Genomic DNA, 16,359 nt, shown 5'->3' on the forward strand with positions numbered 1-16,359 from the left:
CTGAGCCAGCATTTCAATTTTCAGCTCAGTTGGCAGTGGAAGTGAGGCTGACGAGGGGGCTTGGCGTAAATCATAAATTCCAGGATATTGTACTAGAGCCTTCTAGGGGTTGGGTAAGCCACCGTTGACATATAGATTTGAAGTTCAGAATATAGTGGTGTTTAAAGAAAAAAGGAAACAGAAAGGCAGAGCTAAGCTGGAGGGTAAGAATAATGCAGGAATTTCAAGATAATGAATTAAATGGAGGGTCTTCTGAATGAAGACAAATGGACAAAATAGGATTCCATATTTTGTTTTAGAAGTAGGTGATTAGAAGCCCCCTGAGTGAAGTATTAAACTCAATATGTCTTATAAATAGTGGGTTGATGATCAGTTTGAGTTTATTAGGTAGATCAGAACAAAAGGACATAAATGCAAATCAAGAAGGAATGTATGTAAAAGAGATGTAGAGATATTTTATGGAGAAAGTGATAACATTTCAGATAATTTGATAACTACATGCATCTCAGGGAATTAAAAAGAGTATAGTTGCTTATACATGTAAAAGAAACTCCTTGAATCTCAATGGGTCTATGTTTTAGGAAAGAAAAGTGTGAATTCATTTAAGTGGCGGAATCTCAAGCTAAGTTTGTTGCCTCCAGAGATACACTCATGACATACACATGTCAGGGGTGAGGAGCAGTGGAGAAACACCTTGTATTTCATGGCCCAGTGTGGTCTGTGATCCCACAACACTGCCTGGGAGCTTGGGTCCCACTCTGGGTCTATGGAACTGGAACTGACCTGTATTTTCCAAAATCCCAGGGTGACTCATATACATGAATGTTTGAAAAGCACAGGTCTGCTTTGCATTTCCCTGATGATTAGTGATACTGAGCTTCTTTACATGTGTCTATTGGCCATCTGTACGTCATCTTTGGAGAAATGTCTATTCAAGGCCTCTGCCCATTTTTAATTGGATTATTTAGTTTTGGTGTTGCATTGTCTAAGTTCTTCATATGTTTTGCATATTAACCCCAATGAGATATCACTTTACACTTGTCAAAATGGCTAAAATCAAAAACACAATAAATAACAAGTTTTGGTGAGGATGTGGGGAAAAAAAAAAGAAACTCTTGTACACCGTTGGTGGAAATGTAAATTGATTCAGTCACCGTGGAAAACAGTATGGAAGTTACTCAAAAAATTAAAAATAGAATTACCATTTGATGCAGTAATTTCACTACTGGGTATTTAGCCAAAGGATATGAAAACAGCAATTCAAAAAGATATATGCACCCCTATGTTTGTTGCAGCATTATTTATAATAGCCAAGATACTGAACCAGCCCAAGTATTCATCCATAGATGTATAGATAAATAAGACTGGTATGCATACACACACACACACATGCACACACACACACACACACACACACACGGAATATTACTCAGCCATAAAAAGAATAAACTCTTGCCATTTGCAACAATGTAGATGGATTTAGAGAGTATAAGACTAAGTGAAATAAGTCAGAGAAAGACAAATACCATATGATTTCACTCACATGTGGAATTTAAGAAACAAAACAAATGAACCAAAAAAAAAAAAAATTAAAAGGAGAGACAACCCAAGATACAGATTCTTAACTATAGAGAACAAACAGATGGTTACCAGAGGGGATGTGGGCGGAGGAATGGGTGAATTAGGTGAAGGGGACTAAGAGTACACTTCTCATGATGAGCGCTGACCAATGTATAGAATTATTCAATAATTCTATAGAATCACTATATTAGACACCTGAAATTAATACGACACTGCATGTTAACTATACTTCAATTAAAAAAAAGTGAAAGAAAAGAAAGGCATAGGTCTCAAGCTGCCAACCACAGTTCTACCTTTGGTTAAGGTGGGATTTAAACCAACTTGGATCTGAACCCCAGCTCTCCCACTTGCTAGGCAATCTTGCTTAAGTTATTTCACTCCTGTGTTTCAATCTCCTCCTATGTAAAATGGAAACGATGACAATAGTAGCTACCTACTTCAAAGACTTTTATTAGCATGAAATGAAATTAGTGTTGCCATTCAGAGCCCAGACTCTGAAACCACATAGTCTGGCTCAAATACTGGTTCTGTCACTCACTAGCTACACGGCTTTGGGACAACTCATTTATCTTCACTGGGCCCTGGTTTTCTCACATGCAAAGAGAAGGTAATAATCACAACCATATTACAGGATTCTCGTGGGAATCCAATGATGTAACAGATGTAAACCTTAAAATATTCCTGATGCCTAAATGCACTATGGAAGTGTGGCCTACTACTATTGTTACAGATGCAGTGCCAGGCAGACAATAGGTTTCCAATAAATGTTAGCTATTCTCAGTAGCATTGCTTGCACACAAAAAATGATGCTATTATAGAAGTTCTTGGATTAAGGAAGATGGAGAGCAACAAATTCAAGATTTAAGCAATTATAAATTTGGGGTACTTTTTGCCTTTAACTTCCGACAGAATAATGTGATTTTTGGCAAAATGCACCTTGAAGCTACAGTAGCCTCACTTGCCTATACAAGCAAGTAGGACCACAGGCCAGTTAATTCACATACCATGGTTTTAAAAAAGCACCTTTCCCAAACAAAACAAAGGGGTTTCCTCCCAAAAGATCCTAACCCCATTGGTCTGGATTAAAGTTTGTTTTGTTTTGTTTTGTTTTGTTTTGTTTTGTTTTGTTTTGTTGTCTGTGTGAATGGAATTTTCCTCATTCAATCTACATTTCTTTAAGCCTACATCTCTGTCTGTGTAGACACTAAGCAAACAATCAAAACCATGGGTGAGGAGGGCAGCAGTGGTACTAACTCAGTTTTCTCTTTCTTTCCCCGTTAGCCTCTCCTGACCTCCCTCCAGGAATCTCAGTTCACACCCGTTCCCTCTAGCTAGTTTCTCGAAACCTCTTCTTGGAAGTCTGGCTGCCCCCTCCCTCCCCGTGACCTGGTTTCTGGCTCTGGGTCTCCCCGTGACCTCAGCTCAACCCCTTTCACTTCGCACAGCATCATTTCTGAGCCCTGGGGTCACCCAGGACGAGTGCTTCCAAGTCCACTGCCTTTTTACCAGCCAGTGCAGCCCTGAAATAATTTGCCTGGAAACCAGTTCTTGGAGAGAGAAGCCTGGTCAGACAAATGAAAGATTGTATTGTATTTCGTTCTTGCAAGCCAGTGCCCGCGGCAACATCTGTTTGTAGCAACAAGATTGGGAAGTTGTTTTCTGCTTCTTTGTTGCCCATTCTGGTTCTTTCCCTGGCGTATTGTCTTCCCCTGAGGGGTCACCTTGCAAGAGTTTTCTCAGCGGTCTGGTCTTTGGCGCTAAGAAACTCGTAACTAATTACCATGACTTCAATTCGTAACCTGACCAGCTGTGTTGAAGAAAGGAAACCTTGATCCCTCAGTGCTGCAAGATCTATAATTCATCCTCCATAAAAAAGTCAATATTGGAGCAAAAATGACATTTAAAAATCATAAAATAAGTAGTCTGGTATTTACCTAAGATGTTCTTCTTCTTTTGTTTTATATACCATGTACTGTGCATGGTTTGTTTTCTTTTGGGCGCTGCGCGTGCCTGTGTGACAGAGAGATGGCTCTCCTGTTTCCAATGACTTCTGGGTAAGGGAGAAAACAAGACCACTGAGAAAAGATAATGGGGACAGAACAGGAGGACTCTCCGCAGACACTCTCCTTGCAGTTTTGATCTGATGAAATAGGTTAACTTTAAGGACTGAGCTATGCAATTTAGCAATTCTCCTGATTCTAAAATCGCACTGTAAATTTTTATAGCTTTATAGATTAAAGAAAGATTAAAACCACAAAGCACACGTTAATTACCAACGGCTCACCAGTGGCAAATATATTTGTATCCCTCATCGGGGTGGTGTGAACATGCAGCGCAACTCAACAGTGGCCCTATCAGAGGACAGCCACCAGCCTGGTTCGGGGAAGCAGGACCGGCCGCCCCTCCAAGCCAGACAAACTCAGCTTTGGAGCCCCAGGTGGTGTCAACGTGACTCCTCGGGGCCTCTGCCAGAAACTGGATTGATTCCACCCACTATTCAGAGTGGAGAAAATATTTTTAAAGTCATGACCTACCTGCTAGGCTCAGGCAGCTTATAAACAAAGAAGGCTGGATACTTCCTTCAGTCCTAATGGCTGGGCTGGCCCTACCAGGCATTGTCTAGAAGGCCCCATTAGCCTTCTATGAAAAAATGTTTATCAATGAGCTGGAAAAGGAAATGGTCGGAATGTAGAGACATAGGTCAGTGACTCTAAACTATTTTTTTTTAGGAGAACCCAGATGGATCTCACTGGTGGGTTATTGCACATGTCAGAGAATTCAGTAGAATGTACTTTTCTTCCACAAGAATTTATTGAGAATTATGCTAAGCAAGACCAAACTTAACAGTGCTAAAAGCAAAATAGGATGAGTAGAGAAAACAATACATTAATTCATGTACTCTTGAAACTTTCTGGTGATTTACTAGGAATAGATTTACAAGAGTGTACATTCCTATGTGTAAGTCTTTACAGTGTGTGTGTGTGTGTGTGTGTGTGTGTGTGTGTCCCACAGCTAAGAAAAAGTATAGTAGCAAAACTCCAGGTCATATCGCCATGATGGGTTTTTTAATAGTATGACATGAAAGTAACCAAACAATAATTCTCAGTGTGTTCACTCATTTGAGAGAGTAACTAAATGTAGAGCACAATAAAATATTAATGCTTTTTATTCTATTATATTAACTTGGAACAATTCATTGGAAGATAGGTGATATATGTGCAACCTTATAGAACTTAAAACTTAACCTGAAATATTGGCCTCCTAGAGTAATTGTGAGATATAGCTGCTAGCATTTATGAAATACTTAGCACAATGCCTCTCTCAACAAAGTTAAAACTCCCCACACAGCTCACCCAGAAAACACTCTTCAAGTGTGGGATTCTGAGGGAGAAAAAACTATTAGAATAAGCACTGTTTTTTTCTGTGCTCATTTGAAGACAAACTGTAGCCATCACTGGAGATTAAAAATGTAATGAAGGAAAACAACATTCTATTTATGAATCTTTTACTTATTGTTTGCACTTATTATTTTGGAAGCACAAACTCTAGATCAAGTTCATCAGACTCCATTGTTCTCCAAAACCTAATAATAGTTAAATTTATTGTGTGCTTAGGAAATGTCCAGAAATGGCCTGAGCCCTATGTATGCATTATGTTAATTAATCCTCATATAACCTTCTGAGGAAGGATCTATTCCCATCCTCATTTCACAGATGCTAAAACCAAGGGTAAGTTACACCCCAGGGTTACATAGCTAGTCAATGGCAGAGCCCAGATTCTAATACCAACTTTAGACTGTGAGTCTTAACCACTAAGCCCACTGCTTATAGAAACATAGTTTGAGAAACACTGCCCAAAAGTAAATTAACTCTAAGAAGGAAAGTAAATTTTTTTTCAGGTAACGTTCATCGTGAAATTTCCTGTTTGTCAAAATTTCAGGTGATCCGTCATTAGCTAATGTTGATTGAACCAGGCTCTTTTCCTCTTGCATATTTTATCTCATTGTGGCCTCACAGCAATCCTCTGAAGGAATGAATACCTGCATTTTGCCAGTGAGAAACTTACCCAAATCATTTATCCAATGTTGCATAGGCAGGAAATGGTAGTGCCACAACTTGCTTCTTGGCCAATCTGAAGCTAATGTCATCTGTAACTCCGCCAAGAGCAGCTGCAGGAGGAGAATATCACCGAATCAGTGATCCTGCGGATGGTCAACAGTTGCATTTGGCAAAGTTTGGTGATATATGTGAAAGTGATACCTCCTTACCTTCCAGTAATGAACAGAACTTTGCAGGAGCTAATAGAAATAGAACTGAGCAGAGTAAAAGAAGTCCAAATGACAAAGACCATGCTGAAAAAAAACCAAGACTCAGAGCAATTGCAGTGAAGGGCACCGAGGGTGCTCTGCAGTTAGCACACGAAGCCAACACGGATCCACGATGTGTGAATTAGCATAGTTTACACAAACAGAAGAACAAAAGCCAAACCAAAACCAGAAGACCAAAAGTCAAAAACCAAAACCAGAAGAGAGATATCTCTAAACTTCAGTCGAGTGATCTTCAGACCAGCAGCTTTTGTATCAGCTGAGAACCCACTAGAAAATCAGAAACTCAGGCTGTACCCACCTACTGAATCAGAACCCTTGGTGGGCGGGTGCCTATCAGCCTATGTGTCAACAACCCTAAAGGTGCAAGCTTCAGCTGAGAACCACAGCCTTAGCCATTGTTAGTGTGTTTGTAAGGTGACCAAGGTAGTGAACGTTGGGATTGCTTTGTACCTATAGCTGCATGTTACATATGACCGATGGGTGCAAATGCACACGTGTGTCTACGTTCCTCTTCATGGCCCTTTAAACGGTTGACAAATCAAATACATCGTGTTCCATTATGTGAGTCCCACCATTCTCCAGTACTACAACTTTACCTCAAATTGGTTTTGTTCCTTGATCAAAGATTACTGCTCTTCTTAGTGTGGTCTTGTCCATACTTCCAGGTTCCAATAGCTAATTCCTTTGAGCTTTAAGGGCAGACACAGTCAGTTTTCAGGAAGTCCCAGGTTCCTGTACTCTCCCTCAAGGACTCCAGAACCCATGGTCCCCAACCCTACTGCTCCTTAGACTCTTTGAAAGTTCTTTAAAATGTATAGGCTTTACCAAAGAACAATTAAATTAAATTTTCTGGAATGACTGAGCAGGCACTGAACTAGCCACAGGGAGTCCAAATGAAGGGGTTTCTGTTCTTATGAAACTTAAGAACTGTCTTGAGGAAGACAGACATTGATAAAATAAATACAAATTGTTATAAAGTACTACAAAAGGAAAGGCCAGGGACACTGATATTTTTTAAAAGCTTTCCAGGCAATTCTAATGTCAGCCAAGGTTGAAAATCACTGCCCTCATCCACATCTGTATAAATAAATCTTCCTCCAATTATCTTTTCTTGCATGTTCCATCCCCTTTCTGATGCATGCACCTCTTTACTTCTCCATCTCTGTTCCCCTGGGGGACAGAGTAGGACAGAAGTGGTTGGCTAACTCCTCATTTAATCCTAGGTCGATGTCTCCAAAAAGGGATGGAAGATAGACTATCAAGTATTTCCAAATGAAAAATGTGCACCTATGCACTGAGACAAGATCTGTGGGACAGCAAAACCAGCTCTTGCTTCAACGCCCAGGCTGGATTTGATGTCATTTTGTTTAGAAAGAATGCTGAGTGTGTATTCATGGGGCTACCAAATACCACTCCCGGATTGGTTTATTTTTACTCTTTTGTTTTGACTGATCCATGTGTACATGGCTATGAAGTTTCTTCTGAGCACCACTTTGCAATATCTATTAGACTCTGAACTGCAATGTTTTAATTATCAATGTTTTCTTACTGGAGTCTTCCTTTCCTCATTGAACCTAAAGCCGTTAAAGAGCAAGTTTTAAAATTTCTAATAGAAGGTGTTTTGTTTTGTTTTGTTTTGTTTTTAATTTTGTGTTTAAGCTTTCGCTCTACTTTGCTGCCCCTTTATCCAGTTGAGAAACCCTTAATATCTATTTTACTATGTTTCTATCTTTTTCTCCTTTATTTCCTGTTATTTCCACTTTATGAATACTATGTGGTTCAGTGGACAGCTATCATGACTGTGATATCTTCATTGTGCATTACTGAATAATTTAGTATTATAAATAAATCCCTTCTTTGACTCAGTTAATGCCTTTGGCTTGCGTTCTACCTTGGCTGATGTTCATGTCTCAATGCTTGCTTTCTTATTGTTTTCATTTACCCATCAGTTTATTTTCAACCTTTTTGAGTCACTTTATTTTAGGGTTGGCTCTTGTCCAGAGTTAGGCTTCCCTTTTTAAGTGAAGCTGGAAATATTTTCTTTTAGTGGGAGAGTTAAGCTCATTTATATTGATTGATGTAGCAATCTCAACTCTGTCATACGATTTTATGGTATGTTTTCAGTTTTTCAATGTTTCATTATTTGAGTTTTTGTCTTTGGAGACTCTAATTTTGTGAATTTTGGATTGCCTTTTGTCTCCCATATATCTTTTTCTTCTTTATTCCCTTTAAACTCCCATTTCATTTCCATTTATTTTGTTAGCTTCTCTCCCTGCTACTTTCTAGGTTCCTTACTACATGTTCAGTGGTGTCCACTGTTATGCTCCTTCCAATTTTGCCTTCATTACTGTGACGTTTGTTTTTTCTTCCACACTTTTCCAGGTAACTCATGCTTCATCTCCTTGCCTTATCCCTGATTTCCTACACTTTTATTTGGGGGGGGCCTTCCTTTATAAAGACAATTATTTAATTTTTTAAAAATTCATGGCAAAAAGTTTAGTCATAATTTTTATGCACTCTACAATAACAGATTTTGGATAGGTCTTCTTTTGATTGCTACTCATTTCTTCTGTTTTATTTTAGAATCTTTATGTCAATGTTGCACTAATTTATTTTTATTGCTCATTGTTGAATGAATTAGATCACCTTGGACCAACTCCATCCAAAAGTTTCCTGGAGATGAGAGAGAAGTCAGGGTAGTCTTCCAGTTGTCAGGTTTTATAACCCAGAGATTTTTCTTCTCTACCACAACAGAGACAGGGATTTCCTGCCAATATGGCATGTCTGTTTGAGTCTTTGTATGGTCCTGCCACCTCTGATTCTCTGAACCAAACCAGAGCTAGGGAGAAGAAACACATTTAGGAACCTCTTGTCATGGAGGAATATTTTCTTTCTGGTGCTTTCTGAGACCTGATATCACTCTCTCTAATCCCTGTGTTTCTTCTCTTTGCTTTCTTCCTCATGACTTCTGCTACATCTGAGCTTCTTTAAATCGCATTCACGTATTTTTGAGTCCAGAGACTATATTTAATCTTTAAGTTTCACCCAAAAAGGGGGAGAAGGGACAAGAAAATTATTGAATTAATTTTCTTTCTCTGTGTTGCTATAGGAGGTGATTTCCATGAAGGAATTGGAAAGCGTTGATTTATTCAGCCATGTCCACATCAGGAGTTCCTGGAGCTATTGAATCAATGGGTCAATTCAGTTAAACAGGCAATTCGTGTCAACAAGAAATTGTTTATTTGTTGACAAAACTGACTGGTTATTTAGTATCATGTAGATAAGGGCAACCTAACTACTCAGAGCCTTCTTTTCTCTGTTCTCTTGCCAGGCAATCTCATCCACTCCTGTTGTTGTAACTACCGTCTTTATGTCAATGTTCCCAAATATCTATTCTTCCCCATTTCTATATAGCATTCCATCAACATGACATCTCCTTTTGATATCTAAGACATCTCAAACCAACCTGTCCCAAAGTCAGCTCTTTTTCTCCAGCCCCCAAATCTGTTCCTCTCTAAATCTTAACCAATATCACTGAAAGACCTCCCTATACAACCAAGCACTCAAGGCAGAAATCCAAGACTTATTATGACACTACCCTATCACATGCCACACATTTAATCTAACACTGAAGACCCTCATGGTTAACTCCAAAGTATGTCTTGAATCGATCCATGTCTTCCCATCTCTACCACTTCCCCAGTAAGCTAAGACTCCTCCAATAACCTTCTAACTGGTCTCCCTGACTCCATACCTTACTCCTTTCAGCCCATTCTCCAGATTGTAAATATTAACTTCCTTGTTTAAATTCCATCTATAGCTTTCATTTGTTTTTACAATAAAATATACATTCCAAACATTGTCTACAAAGTCCCCTTGACCATCTCTCCAACCTCACTTCATATCCACTGTTCCCACTGGCTGACTGATTCATTCTCTCCAGCAGGCTTGGCCTTCATTAAGTTCCAACACAGAAATAAGCTCATGCTTCTTCAATTCTTTCGCATGCAGTTTCCTAACCTTGTGCATTATCCCCACAATCTCGCTTTTTTGCTTCCCTAGCCCCTACTCAGTTTTCAAGTTGCAAGTTCAAATCACTTCCACCGTGAGTTCCTGGCTTGCATCCTAAATAGGGTCACTCACACGAGTTATTTTCTCTCTTAGCACCCTGTTCTTTCCTTTAACATTTATCACTATTGTAAGTACACATCCTCATGTGATTGTTTTATCAATGCTTGCTTCCTTAGAACTGTAGGCTTCATGTCTATCTGGACTGCCAGGGTATAGCTCAGTGCCTGTACATTCTAGATTTTCAACACATATTTTTGGATAAAAGAAACTGCTCAATCCTGTGTTTGAGATTGTTAGCGAAGAGTGGCATATTATAAAGGAATTTTTGCAAGTCTTGTTCTGCTTAAAAGAGTTGTTTTAGGGGCACCCGGGTGGCTCAGTCTGTTAGGCATCTGACTCTTGATTTCAGCCAGGTCATGATTGATCTCACGGTTTGTGCGGTTTGTGCATTCGGGGACTCTGTGCTGACAGTGTGGATCCTGCTTGGGATTCTCTGTCTCCCCCTTTCTCTGCCCCTTCCCCTTTCTCTCAAAAATAAATAAACTTAAAAAAAAATAAAAGAGCTGTCATAAAAGCAAACTATTTCAGGAGCTATAGGCTTAAAGTCTATCTTTGGTTTTGAGTGCTCTGGAAAAGTGAGTGCTGGTGGGATGGGGGAGAACCACAGGCCCAGGGGTCACTGACACATGCACCTGCTGGGGCAGGGAAGGGCCTGCTGAGGAATCTTAGGGCCAGCATCTCCATTAATGGCAGAGCTGCTACTTTGGGAGGCCAAGACCAGACCCTCCCACTGAGGAGAGCAGTGCTGGAGCAGAAGGGCATAGAAAAAAGAGGCATTCTCATCAGCCAGCCCTGGTGCAGAGGCTGACTGTGGTCTGTGGACAAGAAGGGCAGATGCCAAGGGGCACTGAGCAAGACAGCAGGAATATCGATAGATTCACTAAAGAGGCTGCCCTCCTGCCCAAGACTCAAGGAAACCCAGGAGGTCCACAGGGGCTCCTCCAGTGCCACAGAATACTGGAGACCCTTGATACTGTTCAGAAGATGTAGGAAAGGAGCACAAAATAATCCCAAGACCCTCCTTCTCAGGGGCTAACACATTAAGTGGAACTTCTGAAGGCGTGTCAGGAACTGGAGAGGGTGTTGGTTCTGGTCTTCAGATACTGGGCTGTTTTGATATGTTAAATTTCAAGTGTAGGCAGGATATTGAAATAACAGTGGCCTGGAAGCAAGAGAAGAAATGGGACTAGAAGGAGAATGGCAAGTCAGAGCAAGAACAGTAAGCGAGGGAAATGCCGTGAGGCAGCTTGGAGGCTAAAACCGTGAGGGTGAGTGGGCCTTCCTCATGCTACCTCTCCGTGAAGACATCTTTGAAACACTGTCTGGGCTTCAAATCAGGAAAAAGACAGAAAGTAAAGCTGCTTCAGGAAAGAACTAACTAACCTGTGCTCTCCCCAGGAAAAACAGGAAAAGGAAATTCTCCAAAGGAACATTTCCAAATGAATAGGCAGGATTGAATTTCCTCACTGGTTCTCAGTTTTGAACTTTTTAAGTGCTCAGCCCCAAGCAAGCATCAAGGTGGCTTTTCTCTTTATTAAACAGAGAAATAAGAAAACATAATATTTATAAAAACGCTGCTTGGATTACCAAGCTTTTTTTTTTACTTTACAGTAAATCATATTGTGGTATTTTTAAATCTCCTGGTTTACTCTCCTTTTTGTGATCTTACAAAAATCCAGCTCTATTCCTGGCATTGCATTCAACTAAATTCCACTGTTTGAGAGTTATAAAACTGTGTGCTAGTATTTTCAACCAGAAACCAGGGAAATTTACTGGCAACAGCGACTGAGTGTTCACGTAAAGCCAAGTTTAGTACATTAAGAGTGATGCTCAGATTCATTCATTTGTACCAAAGATATTTATTGAGCATGTACCATGTGCTGGGCACTTCCCTAAGACCTAGGGCCACAACAATGAACAAATCAGACTAGGCTCCCACTCCCCTACAGCTTAGACTCACAGGGAAGGCACATTAAGCAAGGAAATAAACAACCAAAGCAGATTCTTTGAGCAACAATAAATGCTATAAAGGAAATGAAAGGGGTGATATGATAGTGATGGTACTGGGCGGAGTCACTGCATTCACAGTCACTGTATTCACAGGGCAGTGAAGAGAGCCCTTGGGAGGAGGAGGCATGGGGATGAGAACTGATGTATACAAAGGAGCCAGCCCTTCTAGGAGTCAGAGAAAACCTTTTTGAGCCAACCAGGCAGCAAGTACAAAGGCCTGAGGCAAAAATAAGCTTCCTCACCTGAAGAACAGAAAGGAGGATTTGTGGGGAGGAAGGTGTTTCAGGTCAGAGTCCAGATGGGCCCTCAGGTCATAGCCAAGAGTTAGGATTTCAGAAGGGTTCCCTTGTTGCTTGGCCACCTCAAATGGGTCACTGAATCCTGGGCAGGTCAGATGTGCTCCTGCGTGTGGATTAGCCCAGGTCGGCCACTTTGTCCTCAGCGTTCACTCGGGACCTCCTGGGGCAAACATGAGGATGAAGGAAGCCACCCCAGACTCACCATCATGGAGGAAGGAAGTGGGTCATGTGGCCTCTCTGAGCTTTTCCTAAGGAACTAAACCCTTCCCAAGCAGCCAGTGATGGCAGGCAGTCCCCCGCAGGTCCCTCTAACCTTTTCCCATTCAACTCTGTCCCCTCGTGATGCCCCCACTGCTGTGGTGCCCTGCACAGGCTCTGCACCGGAGGACTGATGGCCCGGGACCTTCTGCCAGGTTTCCCCACCCACAGTCCGCTCCAAGGGAGTTCCCCGAGAACGGTCACTGCCCTGCCCTGGCTACTCTTTCCATTCATGAATTCATCCAACAGGCATTCACTGAGCTGCTACTAAAGTCAGGGCCCTGTGCTGAGTGTTCCGCTGCACAGCCCTCCCTGAAAAAAATAAAGCAAACACCACAGCGCTTCCACATTTATCTCCATTCTGCCGTCGCCCACTGCCAGGGCCTCCTCACCTCACTCTCACTTGAACCCCCATGTGCTTGGCCCCAGGTTCTTCTTCTTGCAGTTGTCTTACATGCCCTCACAGAATAATAACAGCACTCTTATTTTGGGACAGACTGTGGCCGTGTGATTAAGTGCATGGGCTTTAGGGCCAGGCCAATCCGGTTTCCAGCCCCTCTTCTGTGCTTACTGCTGTGTGACAATGAACGAGAACCTTCACCTCACTGTATGTCAAGTTCTTCGTTTATAACACATGGAAATTATGATTTCCACCTTCAGCAACTGCCAGGAGGCAGAAATGATATATGATGAACGATATGAAGGGCCCATCCCAGATCACTTCCAGTTCTTTGTAAATATGTTCTGGCTTTCCTTTACATCTGTGTCCATCTTCTGCTCATTGTTATACATGCAGTGCTTAGAAAAATGTTCTGCTCGGAGGAGTCAATCCTGAAAGCATCATGCCAACCAGGCAGAGAACACTCTGCACAGAAAAGGGAAAGTGAGGGAGGCAGTAGGGGGGAACAGTAGGTAGTTAAAACCCACAGGGGGCGCACTCTGCACCGGGCACTCTTCTATATGTTACAGCCTTCAATAAACTTAATGCTCAAAACCACCAGGGGAAGTAGGTATTCTTATTAAGCCCATTTTTTGCCGAATAGGAAACTAAGGTGCAAAGAATTTAAGGAATTTGAGCAAGGCCCTACAGTCAGTAACTGATAGAACTGAGATTTGAACCCCAGCACTCTGGCCCCGAGATCATTTTCTTCAACACTGTGCTCATCAAGAGCCAAAGCCCTAAGAAAGAACAAGATGCAAAGATGAAGAAGTTATAGGGTGATTTCTTCAGGGATCAACAGGAAGGTTGAAGGTCACCTCAAAATGTTGCTGGACACAGGGACTTTGAGAAGGAGACATAAAAGTTCATTAACCAGAGTCAGAGTGGATAGACAGGAAAAGGTGAGAGGAGGAAGACCGGAGCCTGGGGTAAGCTAATGCAGAGGGGTTAAAAGGAAGGAGCAGAGCTTTTACAAATACATCAGAGGAAAAAAAAAAAAAAAAGAAAAACAGAAATATCAAGGAGAAAGTGGTTCCATTAATAAATAAGGAAGGCAAAATAAATCAATGAAGATCTTTCAGTGGCTGAATTCCTCAACTTGCTTTTTGAAATTGGATTTTAAGGAGAAAAGTATAGAGGGAGAAGCCAGAGGAGCCTAGCAAGACATTGATATGAGCTATCAGATGAAGCAGATGCAAATATGAAGGGGGCACTGTTGACCCGAATCAGGGAATATGCAAGAGAAGCAGACAGGTTAAATACGAATAAAGGATATCAAGTGCAGAAGGTAGGGATTGTCTACATTTTTGTGGCCCAGTCTCCTATGTCAACTAGTGTTGCCTCACTCCGCTAGCTTTCCACCCGAGTCTCCATGGATACCCACTTCCCATTTATTTATTCATTTATTACATAGTTATTGACTGAGAATGATTAAACTCCCTCCTTTGCCCTTGAGGAGCTTGTGATCTTGTGGGAAAAGCTGACGTGTAAAGAAATCATAAATATGCAATGTGAGAAGCCCTACAATGGAGAAACATACAAGGGGGCATGGGAATCACGAAGAGGAGAACAATGAACTCCGCTTGGAGCGGTCAGGAAAAGCTTCACTAAAGAGAGGGTCTTTGAGCTGAGAATTAAAAATAGAGAAACATGCCAGGGTGCTGTGGCAGAGAGGGTAGTATGTGCTGAGCGGGCTTGTTTAGGGAGCTGCAGGCAGCCAGGTATGCATGGACACAGCAGGCAGATGGGAGGGGGTGGACGATGTGACCAGAAATGCTGGTGGAGTCCATGGAATAAAAAGCCTTAAGTGCCCTGTGAAGGATTTTGAACCCATTTGGTCTCTATGGAGAGCAATGGACAGGTTTTTAATGGGACTGTGGCTTGATCAGATTTTGTTTTGGAAAAATAACTTTAATAGCAGTAGGAGGAATTGGGTAAAACTTAAAGGCACTATTACAAGAGTTCAGGGAAGATTTGAAGAGGGCCTGGCATGACCACAGGGACACAGAGAAAAGCAATGATTTTGAGACATATTTGGAAGATTGTTTCAAAGGCAATAGCGAGGCACATTAAGACAAAGGCTGGAAATAACCCATCGAGTTTGGCAATTAGGAGGTCATTGGTAACCTTAGCTGGAGAGGTTGCTGGGCATTGGGAGGGGTGGGGAGGCAAAAGCCAGACTGAGTGTTTGGAGGATGAAATAGGAAATTAAAATATGAAGGCAGAACTCTAACTTTGGGGTGAGGACGAGAGAGCTGGGGCCACAGGGAGATTCATAGGAGAGGCTCCACCACGGTCCAAGGCTCTAGTTATAGGTGGAGGAGTAAGAAGAAGCTGAAGGAAAAGTCTATGAAGACATGAATCTCTACTGGGCTAAAATCAAGGTGTCAGCAGGGCCAGGTTCCTTTCTGTAAAGCTCTAGGAGAAAATCCTTTCCATCCTTTTTTCTACATTCCTTGGCTAGTGGCCCCTTCCTCATCAAAGCCAGCAGCCTCACATTTCCCTGAGTCCTTCTTCCATATCATGTCTCTTTCTGAGGAAAAAATCTCTGTTCTTCGGGCCCCTTGTGAGGACACTGGCCCACCCAGACAATCCAGGATAATCTCCCCATCTCAAGATTCTTAACTCCATTACATCTGCTGAGTCCTCTTTCGTCATGTAAAGTGACTATACACCTGTTCTGGGGATAAGGACTGCACAAACAACTTCCTGGGGGCCATTGTTCTGACTGCCACATACCGAGATAAAGACTCTGCCTGCAGCCTCCGACTGTCTGCAGACCCAGATGCCTGCTGGACCATCAGTGGTGTAAAGTAAATTGGAAATTCACTTGTGGTTCCAAATGAAATGAAGGTACATGTTGTTTTGATGTCTCTGCCTGAGGCAGAGGGCCTCTGGGTCAGGAGAGAAGGATACATAGAGTCAGCCCTGGTGCACACCTTGGAGTGCATCTTGGACCGGCTGCAAGAAGTGGGCGTGATATACAGAACTGACCAGAGTCTATATGATGCCAAAGGTGAACACAGACTTGCCCTTCACATTGTCTGATCTTCCTCCCCAACAAGTACCTTCTGCTACCCAAAGACACAAGCTCCCCAGAGAATGTGCTTCTGTTGCAAAGTTGGCTTTTCCTCTCCACTTTATTACCTGGCTCTCACCCTAGTCTCATCCAAATTTGTCCTTGGGAGCTGCTATTCGGAAAGGATCTGCTGCTTAAATATATATCAAAGTAAATCAGTTCTTTTTCTCAGGTGTGTTCACATTTTAATAGGGAATCATATCATAACCCAAAGGAAAGTATTGCCAATGGTAAG

Source organism: Lynx rufus, unplaced genomic scaffold (assembly GCF_022079265.1).
Source record: "Lynx rufus isolate CCGP_SWC_20201006 ecotype Redwood Valley unplaced genomic scaffold, mLynRuf1.p SCAF_22, whole genome shotgun sequence".
Lineage (NCBI taxonomy): Eukaryota > Metazoa > Chordata > Mammalia > Carnivora > Felidae > Lynx > Lynx rufus.